This window comes from Ahaetulla prasina, chromosome 1, assembly GCF_028640845.1.
Source record: "Ahaetulla prasina isolate Xishuangbanna chromosome 1, ASM2864084v1, whole genome shotgun sequence".
In the NCBI taxonomy this organism is placed as follows: domain Eukaryota; kingdom Metazoa; phylum Chordata; class Lepidosauria; order Squamata; family Colubridae; genus Ahaetulla; species Ahaetulla prasina.
This window is the reverse complement of record NC_080539.1, coordinates 110,091,387-110,106,650: the sequence shown is the minus strand read 5'-3', so window position 1 is coordinate 110,106,650 and position 15,264 is coordinate 110,091,387. Positions and strand designations below refer to the sequence as shown.

General features: G+C 41.9%; 1 protein-coding gene and 1 long non-coding RNA gene across 2 annotated transcripts in view; both read left to right on the top strand.

The window, feature by feature from the left end:
• Positions 1–15,264, top strand: part of NKAIN2 (sodium/potassium transporting ATPase interacting 2) — a 642,901-nt gene that overhangs the window by 390,982 nt on the left and 236,655 nt on the right. The window lies entirely within an intron of this gene.
• LOC131192901 (uncharacterized) lies at positions 10,220–10,612 on the top strand. Its single transcript, XR_009153812.1, has 2 exons — positions 10,220–10,281; positions 10,450–10,612. It is a non-coding gene; the product is annotated as an uncharacterized LOC131192901 (long non-coding RNA).

The window sequence follows — 15,264 nt, the reverse complement described above, 5'->3', positions numbered from 1 at the left end:
CACCACTGCTCCTATCGCGCCCTTTTTACTGCAGCGTTGGCAGGGGGAACTAGCCACCGACACCACGGATCTTTTTTGCCACCCCCGCAGGCGCGAAGCCGACACCACGGCTTCTCCTGCGCTCCGCTGGCCTCCACTTACAGTTTGGTGAGGTCCAGCGATGTCCGTTCCTCAATCCGGCGATCCCACGAGGCTTGAGGGGCTTGGATTGAAGAAAAAATGGCCGCCGGCCTTTGGGCGGCTCAGCTGTGCGGCGCTGGGCTGTGCGCGAAGCGCGAGCCTCTTTCCCTGCCGCTCCGGCTCCCAGCAGTCAAGAAAAAACAATTGGGCACTTTAAAACTTTTTTTAAGAATTTTTCCTAATTTATTGAAGTCCTATGAGCTGATAAAAGAGTCAAAAGCAATGGAGCTAAAGGAGGTAGTCTCTGTATGGCCGACTGAGTTAATAAACTGGAGCTAAACAGGAAGAGGAGGTGTGTTTAAACAAATTCAACTCAGTCTCAGGCCAATCAGATGAAGTTAACAACCCATTGCTTTGGACTCTCTTAGCAGCGTACAGGAGAACAGCCTGTCCCATAGGTAGTTTGTTATGTTTAGAAATGTTAGAAGTCTTTTTTAAAACTCAGTAATAATTGTATTGATGATGAAGATAATTGATACCTTAAGTTTGAATATATTTTACTTGAAATGATAATTTACACATACAGGCAATATACACACAAACAAACGTAACGATGGTTGTTTATAAAAAGCTCCTTTTGTTTCAAATTAAACAAGACAACATGGAATAATGTAACTCTTTAATACTGATACTTTTATGCTTATCTAATTGTTGTTTTAACATTATTTTAAAGTTTTGTTTATTATTTTTACTAACGGAGTTTCTGGACAACAATTATGTGTTTGGTTAAGTAAAATTGTCTTTATTTCCATGCTAAGTAATGAATTCTGGATTGTTGGTGCCTCCTGTCCCCTTTTGAAGATAATTAGAACATGATTACACTATCTTATTCCTTGAGATGAAAAATATAGTTAACAAAACACAAACAAAAAAAGTTTCCAGTTGGCTTTTTAATACATCTTCTTATTGAGTGGGATAATCGCCGTGAGATGAAAACACATCTATTTATTCAAGCGGGACTGGCCTAATTAAATTTTAATCTGGGGTTATTTATATTTTTAGGGTTTTTAAACTATTTTAAATTTTTTAAATTTTTTAAATTTTTTAAATTTTTTAAATTTTTGGCCATTTTGTAATATGTTTGTTTTAGTCTTGTTTTAATTTATATATTGCGCTTTTTATTTGGCTGTACACCGCCCTGAGTCCTTCGGGAGAAGGGCGGTATAAAAATCGAAATAAATAAATAAAATAAATAAATAAATAGGAAGCGAGCAGACACTGTTGTTACTGTAAAGTTTTTGCACATATTATGTGCGTTAACCTTTATGTACCTAAGACTCCTGGAGATCTATAAATGAATGAAAAGACAAATTTGAAATTGATCCCACCCAGAACAGATAGCTCATATTATCCATTAAATTTAACATTCCGGTGCACAAATAATTGTTTGTGTAAATGTGAATACTTTAATAAACAGAATGAAAGTTTCACCTACATTTTTTAGTACAATTAGATTAGCACATTGGGGTTTTTGGGCAAAGTGGTTCAATAGAATTAACAGGAAACTTACCTGTTACAATTAGATTGAATTGGCCTTCTCACTCATCATAGAATCCTAAACGGTGATTTTCCCCTAGGCTATAGCCAACAACAATAAAAAGGACAGTGAGAATTTCACTGTTCAAATTATGATGGAAATAACTTTCAAGATATGTCAATAACATCTACCAAAAGTACAAAAATACATGCAATATAAGCTTTCCAATTTTTTTTCTTTAAAGATTTATATCCAAACTGATCCTAAAAGTTTCATTCTGGTATTTTCTACATTATTAGATCAATGAAGTTAGTGAGAGGCAATTTCAGATTTTTTGGATCTATTTTTGAGCAGAGCCCCATGGAAAAGACAAACATTTAAAATGAAACAAGAAAATTCTGTAATTTAATTACATTTGTAAAATTCTTTCATCATTAAAGTTTCTTTACTTCATTTCTTTATTGCTCAGAAATGAGTAATAAAGATGACGAGTGTCTTAGGAATTATTTTGGGAGGAAAAAGAGAAATAATTAGGCATATTTAGTTTAGAGAAGGAATTATAAAGATGCAATATCATTATCTTCAGACTTTTGAATAGCTGGAAGGGACCTAGGAGGTGATCTAATCCAACCCTCTGTCTAATGCAGAAATCCACTATGACAGGGATGTCAAACTCAAGGCCCTGGGTGTTTCGATCTGGCCCGCAGGGCCACCCTGAAAACAGCAAAAGGCCAGCCCGCGATGCCTCTGCCAGAGCGCTCAGGTCACCACAGACGTCCCCAACACGAATGACGTTGAGCTGGCCATGCCCACCTTGGCCACACCCACTTGGCCCTCCTGAGGTCAAACACAAGCCTGATGCAGCCCTCAATGAAATCAAGTTTGACACCCCTGCACTTTGACCTCTATAGCAATAAAAGTTTAAAAATGTGTTTCACGTTGTTCAAGATGCTAGACAAGAGGGCACAAATTTAGAAGATTCAGACGATGTCACAAACTCTCCAAAAAATGGAACAGATTCTATCGAGAGCAGGTAAACAATGTCTGTTGTTGCCTGTATTTAGCATCTTTAAGTGTATGATGGACAGCTACCAACAAGGGCACAGTTTTTCCTACAACAGGAGTTGAGATTGGGAATGTCTGCAGTAAACCAAGGTTTTGCTCAAAGGTCTAAATGTGTGCTGTTGACATCATGTGCAAACTCTGCCCTTTATATTCTTACATTGTGTCATGACATATATGTCATTATTTGCGCCCGCTCATTGCATCCATGAGGATGCTCACGATGAAATTATGTTTCTGGTCCTTCTGTTACTCTAGAAGTAACTGCTTGCATTTCTACAGTGTTCTGGTAAGAAAAGTGATATGAATGTGATACTAGTCTTCCTGCAAAGGCTGATAAAAGTCCAAAGCAGAAAGCAAAGAGATCATTGTAGGCCCACAATTTTATCTAATTATTTACCTGTCAGATTCAAGCTGTTAAGGAGAAATCACACGTGCTTGTTCATCATTTAATAACTGCAGTATGAAGCAATGATATGCAAAATGAACCTCACAAATCAAACTTCAGAGACATAACAAGTGCAAAGCAGTTTAGTGGAGGCTGTCCATGCATTAGGCAGTAAATTATACAATAATAGAGATGCATGTATGAATCAGCTCTTAGAATGAGCTTTATGTCACTTTATATTGTGGACAGTATTACTTTCATTGTTGAAGCTATTTCACTGCTCTGGAAAAATACAAACACTGAATAATTATGGTCATTTATGGATGGATGGATGAATGGACAGATGGGTGGTTGGACAGACAGACAGACAGTATGTTTCACTCAGAACTCTGCCTCCTCTCACATTGAATTGAGATGGGGATCAAAAGAAATTTAGAAAATTATAAGACTGGGTGTCTAAAGGAAAAATTAGAAAGACTCAACTTCACACACATTATATAACAGCACATTTTATGGCACACCCACCACTGCTAAAATTGGGTTTCTCCACCTTTGTCCACTTGTTTGCTTTCCTTCCAGCTTTGTTGGTATTTTAAACTTCATCAGAAAACTAGATCTTTCCATAATGTGACTGAAATATGCTCATTTGAGCCTTGTCATATTCGCCTTGAATGAGAACTCTGGGTTGATGTTTCCTCAGGAATCTCCCGCAAAACCAATAATCAAATACATCAGTATTTGTTCTTTATTGCTAACTACTTTTTCAAAGGCCAATATTTCCCATCTTACACCTATGCACAAGTGGTGAAATCCAATTTTTTTTAACTACCAGTTCTGTAGGCGTGGCTTGGTGGGCATGGTGTGGCTTAGTGGGTGTGGCGTGGTAGGCGTGGCAGGGGAAGGATACTGCAAAATCCCCATTCCCTCCCCACTCCTGGGGGAAGGATATTGCAAAATTTCCATTCCCACCCCACTCTGGGGCCAGCTAGAGGTAGTATTTGCCGGTTCTCCAAACTGCTCAAAATTTCCGCTATCAGTTCTCCAGAACCTGTCAGAACCTGCTGGATTTCACCCCTGCTATGCACTATATCTATGTTACATTAGGGAAGAATTTTGCATTTGTTTCTTTAAACTTGATACTATGATTTTCAATCTCTTTCAATAATCTATCAAAATGCTTATTTCAATCTACTTAAATTTCACTTCTAGGCTTCTGGTAATGATACCCAATTTTATGTTAGCACCAGTCTTCATCCAAGCCATTAATAAAAATACTAAAGAATACAGGCCAAACTTTAATATTTTGACCTCCCACTCAATATCTTGCTCCAGTTTGATAATGAACCATTGATAAGCATACTTTGAGCATGCTTTCGAAGCCAGTTATGTACCTGCTTAATTGAAATGTCATCAACCTCACACTTAATTAGCTTGTTAACCAATTAATTTGAGTTATGAGTTACTTTCTCAAATGCTTTGATGAAATCAAGATATGGTACATACAGTATTCCAGTAATGGTAATGATGATAACCATAACAGCAACAATCTGATCAAAAAGCGAGATTAAGTTTCTCTGTCCCTTTTTATCTTTCAAAAAAGTACAGTCATTTATCTTCATTCATTCTTCTGTTCTAAGAAAGTTCAGTTAGATAGCTTCACTTTAAAATTTGTTGTTAGTTGCGAAGTCGTGTCCGACCCATCGTGACCCCGTGGACAACTTTCTTCCAGGCCTTCCTATCCTCTACCATCCCCCAGAGACCATTTAAGCTCACGTTGACTGGTTCAGTGATTCTCCAGACAGGTGGGAAAACGGCAGTCAGGCATGGGTTAACTCTTGTGTCAAGCTTGTAGGACCGAGTCTTTAATCTGTTTCAAGCCCCGCCTTATCCTGTTGTCTCTCCAGTTTTTTACTCGGTCCCAAGCTGGACCAACGTGTCTTCCTGAGCTCCTAAGTTAGCTCTAGTTTTATTTTTATTCTGTGCGTTTATTTAATCAAGTTTTCAGCGTTATTTCAATATTTACAAAGGATTCAGATTTCAATCATCAAGCGGCAAAAGGAGAGCAGCAATCTTGCCGGCTGGCAGATTCATTCCTCAGCAACCTCCCGGGGCTCAGAGAGGTTTGCTTAGCTTCCCAACTCTGCAAAGGGGCGGAGTTTTCTGCAAGCTGCGTTTCACAGCCTTTGCTGAGCAGCTAAACGGCACACCGAGAGATCTATTACAGCCCTTATCTTTCCGATCTCAGCTGCAGCTGCGGAGAACAGTTTGGCTGGCCTACAGAACCCTCCTCACGCAAGTATACCACCGGCTGGTGAAATCGTGGGGAAGTAGAGTGGGGCCTCTTACTTGAGCTTTGCCTCTGAGGCCACAAGGGCAGTTGATATTGGCGCGATCTCTCGAAACGGCTAATTTTGGCGCGAAAAGACTCCGGGCGCCATTTTGGAGGCAATTAAAGTTCTTTAGCCGGTCGCCATATTGGGAAGCGATTCTTACTAAGCTTTTGCCTGCTTATTTCGGAGGATTATTAAAAAATGAGCAAAAAGACCAATAAAGAAAGAAATATCACCTCCCGGGTTCCTGAGGATGTCCCAGGAGGGAACATCAGCCCCTACAGGCAGATCTTCCAAAAGTAAGGGATCTGAACTCAAATCCAAACCCACGGTGGAGGAAAGGAGGAGACATAAGGCATTAGAAAAGGCAGTCTCCAAGGCCCAGCACCAGGCCTCTCTCACTTCCAGACCTCAGTCCACTGTGAGTACTACTCCTTCACGGGAGGAGGAACAGTCCCCCCACAGGGCAGCATCTGTTACCTCTTTACCCCCTAATTGGTCACCAGATCAACCAACTACAGGATCTACTCCAGTCCCTATAGATGGGGCCCCATTGTTTCAGACTATGCCAGAAACTGATATAAGACCAAGCCAACATTCTGATGCCAGGGAGCCCATTCAAACAGCGCCCCATTCCAATCCTATCCAGGGCCAGGGGGGCTTACAGCTTCCTCCAGAGTTTGGGATTCTCATTGCTGATGCAATTCGATCCAGCTTCAGGCAATGTTATCAGCAGGAGTCTAGGCCTCAAGCTCCTCCAGCCAGATCTCATCAGGAACATCTAGGTTCTGAAGACATCATGTCAGAACACGGGCAGACGGTATCTCCTGACCATTCAGATCAAGAATATTTGTCAGAGGGAGAGATCCCTAGGGATGAGGCCCTTTCAGAAGATGAAGGCTTAGATCTTGAACAACCAGCCTTCATTGGATTATTTAATCCTCAAGTCTTTAAATCACTATTACATAAGGCCCAAATGACCACCCGATTGGGAGAAGTGGCCACAACTAGAATTAGTAGGGAAAAAGGGGATGATCCTCTACTACTTTATTTTCTGAACCAGCAATAACAGCAGGCGCTGTACCGTCCCCAAACTATTTACAGATGTGGTTCAACGACAATGGGGAGTCCCAGGTTCTGGACCTTTTCCAAACAGCCTAGACAAGCGTTTATATAATATGACTTCTGAAATGTCCAACCTCCTACAGGTACCGCAGTAGACAATCCTATAGTCTCTCTTTCTGCCACCTCCACATAACGGGACCCCCAGAGGAATATCTTCGTCCTGAAGATAAAAGGGCTGAAAAGGTTCTAATAAAAGGGCATCAGGCGGCAGCTTGGTCAGTGAAGGCGGCTGCTTCAGCATCCTTTTCAACAGAGCAACCATCATTTGGTTGAAGCAGTTACAAGCAAGGACAAACACAGCAGATACAAGATCCCACCAGGACCTTAACAAGATCATTGCAGCTCTGGAATACTCGGCAGATGCCACACTCAATGCCGCTCGTTTGCATCCAAGGCCATAGGGTCTTCTATCACTTCACGCAGGCTCCTTTGGCTTCGTAATTGGCAGGCAGATGTCAAAACAAATGGAGACTAGCCTCATCACCCTTTTCAGGAGAAAAATTGTTTGGGGAGTCACTTGAACCCCTCTTGATTGAAACAAAAGATAAGCGGAAGATTCTTCCATCATTGTCCAGGCGCTCTGACGTTCGCTCAACTCCTTATTCTCGTCATCAGTCCTTTCGGGGTTCCGATTCCAGCTTCTACCAGCCACGTCAACACAGACCGTTTCAACCCAGAGGCTCCTTTCAGCAGGACAATCAGGTCAGAACACCTTACAAGATTTCTTCCCGAAAGCCCTTCCGTGGGGGTAGGGGAAGGGGCTCCCGTAGATCTAAGTAATTCACTCTCTTCCCCTCCCATTGGCGGACGCCTGTCCCTTTTCTCCGCCCACTGGGAATCTACTATTTCGGATGCTTGGGTTCTACAGACTATTAGGGAAGGTCTCTTTTTAGAATTCACCTCTATTCCCCCTAGGTTTTTTATTCCTTGTCCCATTTCTCACGACAGTCATAACCGTGCTATCATGGAAGAGGCCATTACTCATCTCTCCAATATCAAAGCTATTCAACAGGTTCCACAGTCTCATCAGGGCAAGGGGTTTTACTCTAGACTTTTTGTAGTAGCTAAACCCTCGGGGGGATGGAGGGCAATTCTGGACCTTAAATCCTTAAATAAATTCATTGCTTATCGAAAATTTAAGATGCAGTCCTTACATTCTATTTTAGAAGCCATTCACCCAGAGGATTTCATGGCTTCAATAGACCTAACAGAAGCTTATCTTCATGTTCTTATTGCCCCGGGACATAGAAAATACCTCCGTTTCTGTTACAATGGCCAACATTTTCAATATAGGGCCCTTCCGTTTGGTTTATCTTCAGCCCCTAGAGTGTTCTCCAAAGTCATGGGAGCCTTAATTGGTCACATTCGCACTCATCCCATCCGTATCCAATTCTACCTGGATGATATTATCATCATGTCGATCTGAGCCCTTGGCTCATCGGGACCTAAATACCACTATTCATATACTACAGGAACATGGCTTTTCCATAAATTGGGCCAAAAGCCACCTCTCACCTTCCAACATTATCTTACACCTGGGAGCTATCATAGATTCCAAACAGTCATTAGTATTCCTCTCCCAGGATCGCCAGAATAGTCTCAAGGATCTGGTCAGACAGATCATTTATTCCCGATCCAGTCCCTTGAAATCTCTTTCCCAACTATTGGGGAAGATGGTTTCCACTTTTGGAATTGTACCCTGGTCTCGCTTACACAGCAGGGAACTACAATGGACCTTGCTCCCGTATCAACGAAGAGGCCAGTCCACATCACTAACAAGAATTCGTCTTCTACCAAAGACATTGACATCACTCCAGTGGTGGCTATCAGACGCTCTGTCCAAGGGCAGTCGATTCAGAGAACCCAACAGAATTGTCCTTACGACAGATGCCAGTCTCACAGGATGGGGAGCCCACCTGGGTCCAAATATGGCTCAAGGCTTATGGTCAGCACAGGAGCAAACTCAATATAAACCTTCTAGAACTAAGAGCAATCCACAAGGCCCTTCTCCACTTCCACGACTTAGTGAAGGGTCAGGACATTCTTGTGCTCACAGACAACACAACAGCAAAAGCCCATATAAACAGATGGGGAGGCACACATTCAAGAACCCTCATGACAGAGACACTGACCCTCGGCCACTGGGCCGAATTCAACCTTCTCTCGCTTCGAGCTTCCCATATTTCAGGCACAGCAAATGTTCGGGCGGATGCCCTCAGTCGCCAGCAAATAGATCAAGCGGAGTGGAAACTAGATCCAGCTCTCTTTCAAAAGATTTCCCTTCGATTTGGGCTTCCCAAGGTGGATCTATTTGCAACTCCTCAAATCTCAACTACCCAGATTCTTTGCCAGGTTCCCGTCCCCAGGAGCGGAAGCGGTCGATGCGCTAAGATCACCATGGCCACGGAACTGCTTTATGCGTTCCCTCCGCTTCCATTAATTCCCAAGGTAATCAGAAAACTCCTGGAAGAGAAGGCCGAACTAATCCTAGTGGCTCCTCATTGGCCTCGGAGACCTTGGTTTGCGGACCTCAAAGCTCTTTCAGTGACAACACCTTGGCGCATACCAGACAATCAGATTGCTCTCAGTCAGGCGTTCTCATCCATCCAGAACCTCAGTGGTTACAACTCACCGTCTGGCGATTGAGCGGGACATCTTAGCGGTCTCAACATTCCCCAGATGCAGTACCGACAATTCAGGCGGCACGACGACCATCCACGGCGCATATACCAATTCACTTGGAAAGCTTTCTCGATATGGTGCTCAAAGAGGTCCATTTCTCCTAGGGATCCTGACCTATCTCACATCATTGGTTTCCTACAAGAGGGCCTGACGTCAGGTCTCTCTCCTAACACCCTCCGACGCCAAGTCGCAGCTCTTTCCTCGGTGCTTACCTTCAACTCATCAGAGTCCCTGGCAAAGGATCCAGTCATCAGATTGTTTTGAGGGAGCCTCTAACCTGCATCCTCCTACTATTCACAGGTACCCATCCTGGAACCTTAATAAAGTTCTTAATACATTAATGAGGCGCCATTTGAACCACTCCGAGAGGCTTCTTTACGACTCTTGACTTTCAAGGTGACTTTCCTTATTGCCATAACTTCAGCTCGCCGCATTTCAGAATTGGCAGCGCTCTCAACACGCAAAGACCTTTGCATTTTCACCTCGATAGGGTAGTTCTGCGTCTCGACCCAACCTTTGTTCCAAAAGTTAATTCACTATTTCATCGTTCTCAGGAACTGATTCTCCCAAATTTCTGTCCCGTACCCAGACATCAAAGGAACATGAATGGCATCGTTGGATGTCCGAAGAGCCTTAAAGATATACTTACATCGTACTTCTCCATTTAAGTAAGCGGAAGCTCTCCTTGTTTCCTTCCAACCTTCTTCGTTAGGCTCTAAAGTTTCAGGACCTACCATTGGCAGATGGATACGGGCCACCATAGCCATGACATACGATTTGCAATCTCTTCCTCGGCCAAAGAACATCACAGCACACTCCACGAGGAGTGCCTCCACTGCAGCTTGGGCGACCCAGGCGCCTTAGAGGAAGTATGCAGGCGGCAACTTGGTCATCACCGTCGCCTTTCATCAGACACTATAAACTCGATACCTATGCATCGGCAGAAGCCTCCTTGATGAGCGAGTTTTGCAAAGTGTACACGACAACCCATGACTCATCGGCCTATCTTCACCCTCCCGGACAATCACCTAGCTTTGGTATGTCCCATGCCTGACTGCCGTTTTCCCACCTGTCTGGAGAATGGACGTTGGTCTTACCTGAGACGTCCTTTCTCAGCAAGGAGGAAAACGGCAGTCAGCCCCACCCTTCTGGGGCCGATGTTTATCCATGGGGGGGGGGCGTACATTAATTGTTTGTCATTTCAGGAAGACACGTAGAGTCTGAGCAGCTTCCTCGCCAAAAACTGGAGAGACAACAGGATAAGGCGGGGCTTGAAACAGATTAAAGACTCGGTCCTACAAGCTTGACACAAGAGTTAACCCATGCCTGACTGCCGTTTTCCTCCTTGCTGAGAAAGGACGTCTCAGGTAAGACCAACGTCCATTCCATCCAACCACCGCATTCTCTGTCATTCCCTAATTCTTTTGCCCTCAATCATTCCCAGCGTTAGGCTCTTCTCCACTGAATCCTTTCTTCTCATTAAATGGCCAAAGTATTTGAGTTTCATCTTCAGGATCTGGAGGATCTGATCTTCTAAAGAGCAGTCAGGGTTGATCTCCTTTAGGACTGACTGGTTTGATTACCTTGCAGTTCAAGGGACTCACAGGAATCTTCTCCAGTATCATTGTTCAAGGGCCTCAATTCTTTGGTGCTCACCCTTTCTTATGGTCCAACTTTCACAGCCATACATTGCAACTGGGAAAACCATAGCCTTGACTATACGCCCTTTTGTTGTCAGGGTGATGCCTCTGCTTTTTAGTATGCTGTCTAAGTTTGCCATAGATTTCCTCCCTAGGAGCAAGCGTCTTTTAATTTCTTTAATTAAGTCACCATCTGCGGTGATCTTGGAGCCTAGGAAAATAAAATCTGTCACTACTTCCATTTCTTCCCCATCTATTTATGTATCAGAAGGCTCTTTAGTTCCTCTTCACTTTCTGCCATTAGAGTGGTATCATCTGCATATCTGAGGTTGTTGATATTTCTCCCAGCAATCTTAATTCCAACTGTGATTCGTCTAGCACTGCCTTTCTCATAATGTGCTCTGCATATAAGTTAAATATAAGGTGTGGCTCAGGCTGTAAGAAGCCTGTTATTAAACACAGCTGCTTGCAATTACTGCAATTACTGCAGGTTCTAGTCCCACCAGGCCCAAGGTTGACTCAGCCTTCCATCCTTTATAAGGTAGGTAAAATGAGGACCCAGATTGTTGGGGGGGCAATAAGTTGACTTTGTATATAAATATTCAAATAGAATGAGACTATTGCCTTACACACTGTAAGCCGCCCTGAGTCTTCGGAGAAGGGCGGGATATAAATGTAAATAAATAAAAAAAAATAGGCAGGGTGACAGTATACAGCCTTGCCGAACTCCTTTCTCAATTTTGAACCAATCAGTGGTTCCGTGGCCAGTTCTCACTGTTGCTTCTTGACCCGCATATAGGTTTCTCAAGAGACAAATACAATGGTCTGGTACTCCCATCTCTTTGAAAACTTGCCACAATTTGTTGTGATCCACACAATCAAAGGCTTTAGCATAGTCAATGAAGCAGAAGTAGATATTTTTTCCGGAACTCCCTAGTTTTCTCCATGATCCAGCATATCTGGCAATTTGATCTTTAGTTCCTCTGCTTCTTTGGAATCCTGCCTGCACTTCTGGTAGTTCTTGGTCCACATATTTCTGGAGCTTAGCTTTTGAGCATGTGAAATGAGTACAATGGTGCGGTAGTTTGAGCATTCTTTGGCATTGTCCTTCTTTGGAATTGGAATGTAAACTGACATTTTCCAATCCTGTGAGCACTATTGAGTTTTCCAAATTTGCTGGCATATTGAGTGTAGCACTTTTACTGCATCGTCTTTTAAGATTTTGAATACCTCAGCTGGAATACTGTCACCTCCACCAGCTTTGCAGTTTCTCAGACTTCCTAAGGCCCATTTGACTTCACATTCCAGGATGTCTGGCTAGAGGTCAATGGCCACCCCATCGTGGTTATCAGGGATGTTAAGCTCATTCTTGTATAGTTCTTCTGTGTAATTTTGCCACCTCTTCTTTGCCATCTCTTCTGTTTCTGTTAGGTCCCTGCCATTTGGTCCTTTATCATGCCCATCTTTGCATGAAACGTTCCCTTTATATCTCCAATTTTCTTGAAAAGTTCTCTGGTCCTCTCTATTCTATTGTTTTCTTCTATTTCTTTGCACTGTTCCTTTAAGAAGGCATTCTTATCTCTTCTAGCTATTCTCTGGAATTCTGTATTTAATTGGGTGTATCTTTCTCCCTTGTCTTTTGTTTCCCTTCTTTTCTCAGCTATTTGTAAGGCTTCCTCAGACAGCCATTTTACTTTCTTGCATTTTTTCCCCCTTTGGGATGGTTTTAGTTGGTACCTTTTGTACAATGTTGTTCATAGTTCTTCAGGCACTCTGTCTATCAGATCTAATTCCTTAAATCTATTTGTCACCTCTACTGTATATTTATCAGGGATATCACCTAGTTTATACCTGAATGGCCTAGTGGTTTTCCCTACTTTCTTTAATTTAAGCCTAAATTCTGCCACGAGAAGCTCATGATCTGAGCCACAGTCAGCTCTTGGTCTTGTTTTTACTGACTGTATAGAGCTTCTCCATCTTTGGCTGCAGAGCACATAATCAATCTGATTTTTGTGTTGACCGTCTGGTGCTGTCCATGTGTAAAGACGTCTTTTGGGTTGTTGGAAAAAAGTATTTCCTATGACCATCATATTCCCTTGACAAAATTCTACCAGCCTGTGCCCTGCCTCATTTTGTATTCCAAGACCAAACTTGCCTATAACTGTCATTCCAATTATCTTTTGACGTCCTACTTTACCATTCTAATCCTCCATGGTGATAAGGACATCATTTTTGGTGTTAATTCTGGAAGGTGGTGTAGGTCTTCATAGAACCCGTCAACTTATAAAAATTAAATTATTATTATTATTATTATTATTATTATTATTATTATTATTATTATTATTATTATTATTATTATTATTATTATTATTATTATTATTATTATTATTATTATTATCTTCAGCCTCTTGAGCACCAGTGGTTGGGGCACAGATTTGGACCACTGTGATGTTGAATGGTTTGCCTTGGATTCAAACTGAGATCATTCTGTCATTTTGGGGATTATATCCCAGTACTGCTTTTCCTATTTTTTTATTGACTATGAAGGCTACTCAATTTCTTCTGAGGGATTCTTGTGTACATCTTACCTGATGTTCATCTGAATTAAATTCACCCATTCCTGTCCATTTTAGTTCGCTGATTCCTAAGATGTCGATGTTCAATCTTGTCATCCCTTGTTTGACCACATCCAGCTTGCCTTGATTCATGGATCTTACATTCCAAGTTCCTATGCAGTATAGATGTTTATAGCATCGGACTTTCCTTTCACCACCAGATACATCCACCGCTGAGCATCCTTTTGGCTTTGGTCCAGTCCCTTTACTCTTTCTGACGCTATTAGTACTAGCCCTCTGCTCTTCCCCAGTAGCATATTGGACACCTTCTGACCTGAGGGGCTCATCTTCCAGCATCATATTTTTTTGTCTTTTGGTACTGTCCATGGGGTTTTTATGGCAAAGATACTGGAGTAGTTTGCCATTTCCTTCTCCAGTGGATCACGTTTTGTCAGAGCTCTCTGCTATGACCTGTCCATCTTGGGTGGCCCTGCATAGTATAGCTTGTAGCTTCATTGCACTGCACGAGCCCCTTTGCCATCTCAAGGCAGTGATCCATGAAAGGGTCACTTTAAAACATAAAACCTAAATAAAGAGCTTCTTATCCCAAGCATTTGGCATAGTGTTAATCCCTTTCTTAAAAAAGATTTTTGAGCTATTTGTTCTTAGCATTAAAATGTTCTGGTTCTGACTAATTCTTTTAATGGAAGTGCAGATATCACCTAAGACCTATCATTAATTCATTGTATCATTTAGAAAAATAGTACAAATTTCCATGAAAATAATGGGTTTTCTATAGGAGAAGAAGACAAAAAACTGCATTGAGGTCACTGATCAGTGTACATTAAAACTCAGTAACATAAAACTTGCCTCTTACAAGAGAAGAATAATTATTTCTGAACAGAATCTGATATTACCTTTTATTTAATTCCTTCCTGACGGCATCATGTTGGCAATGCAAAAGTGCAGATTTATTTATATTGTGGCGGTTTCAAAGATAGATTAATATAGTTCAGCTCATCTAAAGGGCTTTCCTGACTTCTTTACTATACACACAAATAGATAGTAGTATCAAAAAATTGTTCCGACCTCCACAATGACGTGTAATAGCAATAGCACTTAGACATATATACCACTTTATAGTGCTTTTACAGCCCTCTCTAAGTGGTTCACAGAGTCAGCATATTGCCCCCAACAATCTGAGTCCTCATTTTACCCACCTCCGAAGGATGGGAGGATGAGTCAACCTTGAGCCGGTGAGATTTGAACTGCCGAACTGCAACTAGCAGTCAGATGAAGTAGCCTGCAGTACTGCATTCTAACCACTACGCCACCTAGACTCTTTTTGATGAGTATGGGAGGCTACAAAGGGTAGAAAAACTGGGACAGTCAGATAGGACAGTCTTGTACAAAGAGAATATTTTTCTAGTTGCTTATTATATATGTTTTTTCTGCCTTATAATATGATACTTGCCTCACTTTATATACCACATTTCAGTTTATGAATATCTATCAAACCATGCAGCTGAATTTTGCCCCAAGGGCCAGCCATTTGTCCACTGAAGTATCCCTTTTTTTCCAATGCTTTGGATATTGTGTAATGTATATACTTATCCATATTTATTTGAAAACGATGTTTGTCTATTTTTTTCAGCATAATCCCTTTTGTTTCTATTAATTGGCATGTTTCTTCATAATCACTTGAATATAAAGTGTTCTTCCTTCCTTTTTGGGGGGAGAAATGTGTGAGTGAAATATTCAGCAGGGTTTTTTTAGTTTAGTTTAGCTAGCACCTTCCACCTGAAACTAAGCCAAAATTGCAAGA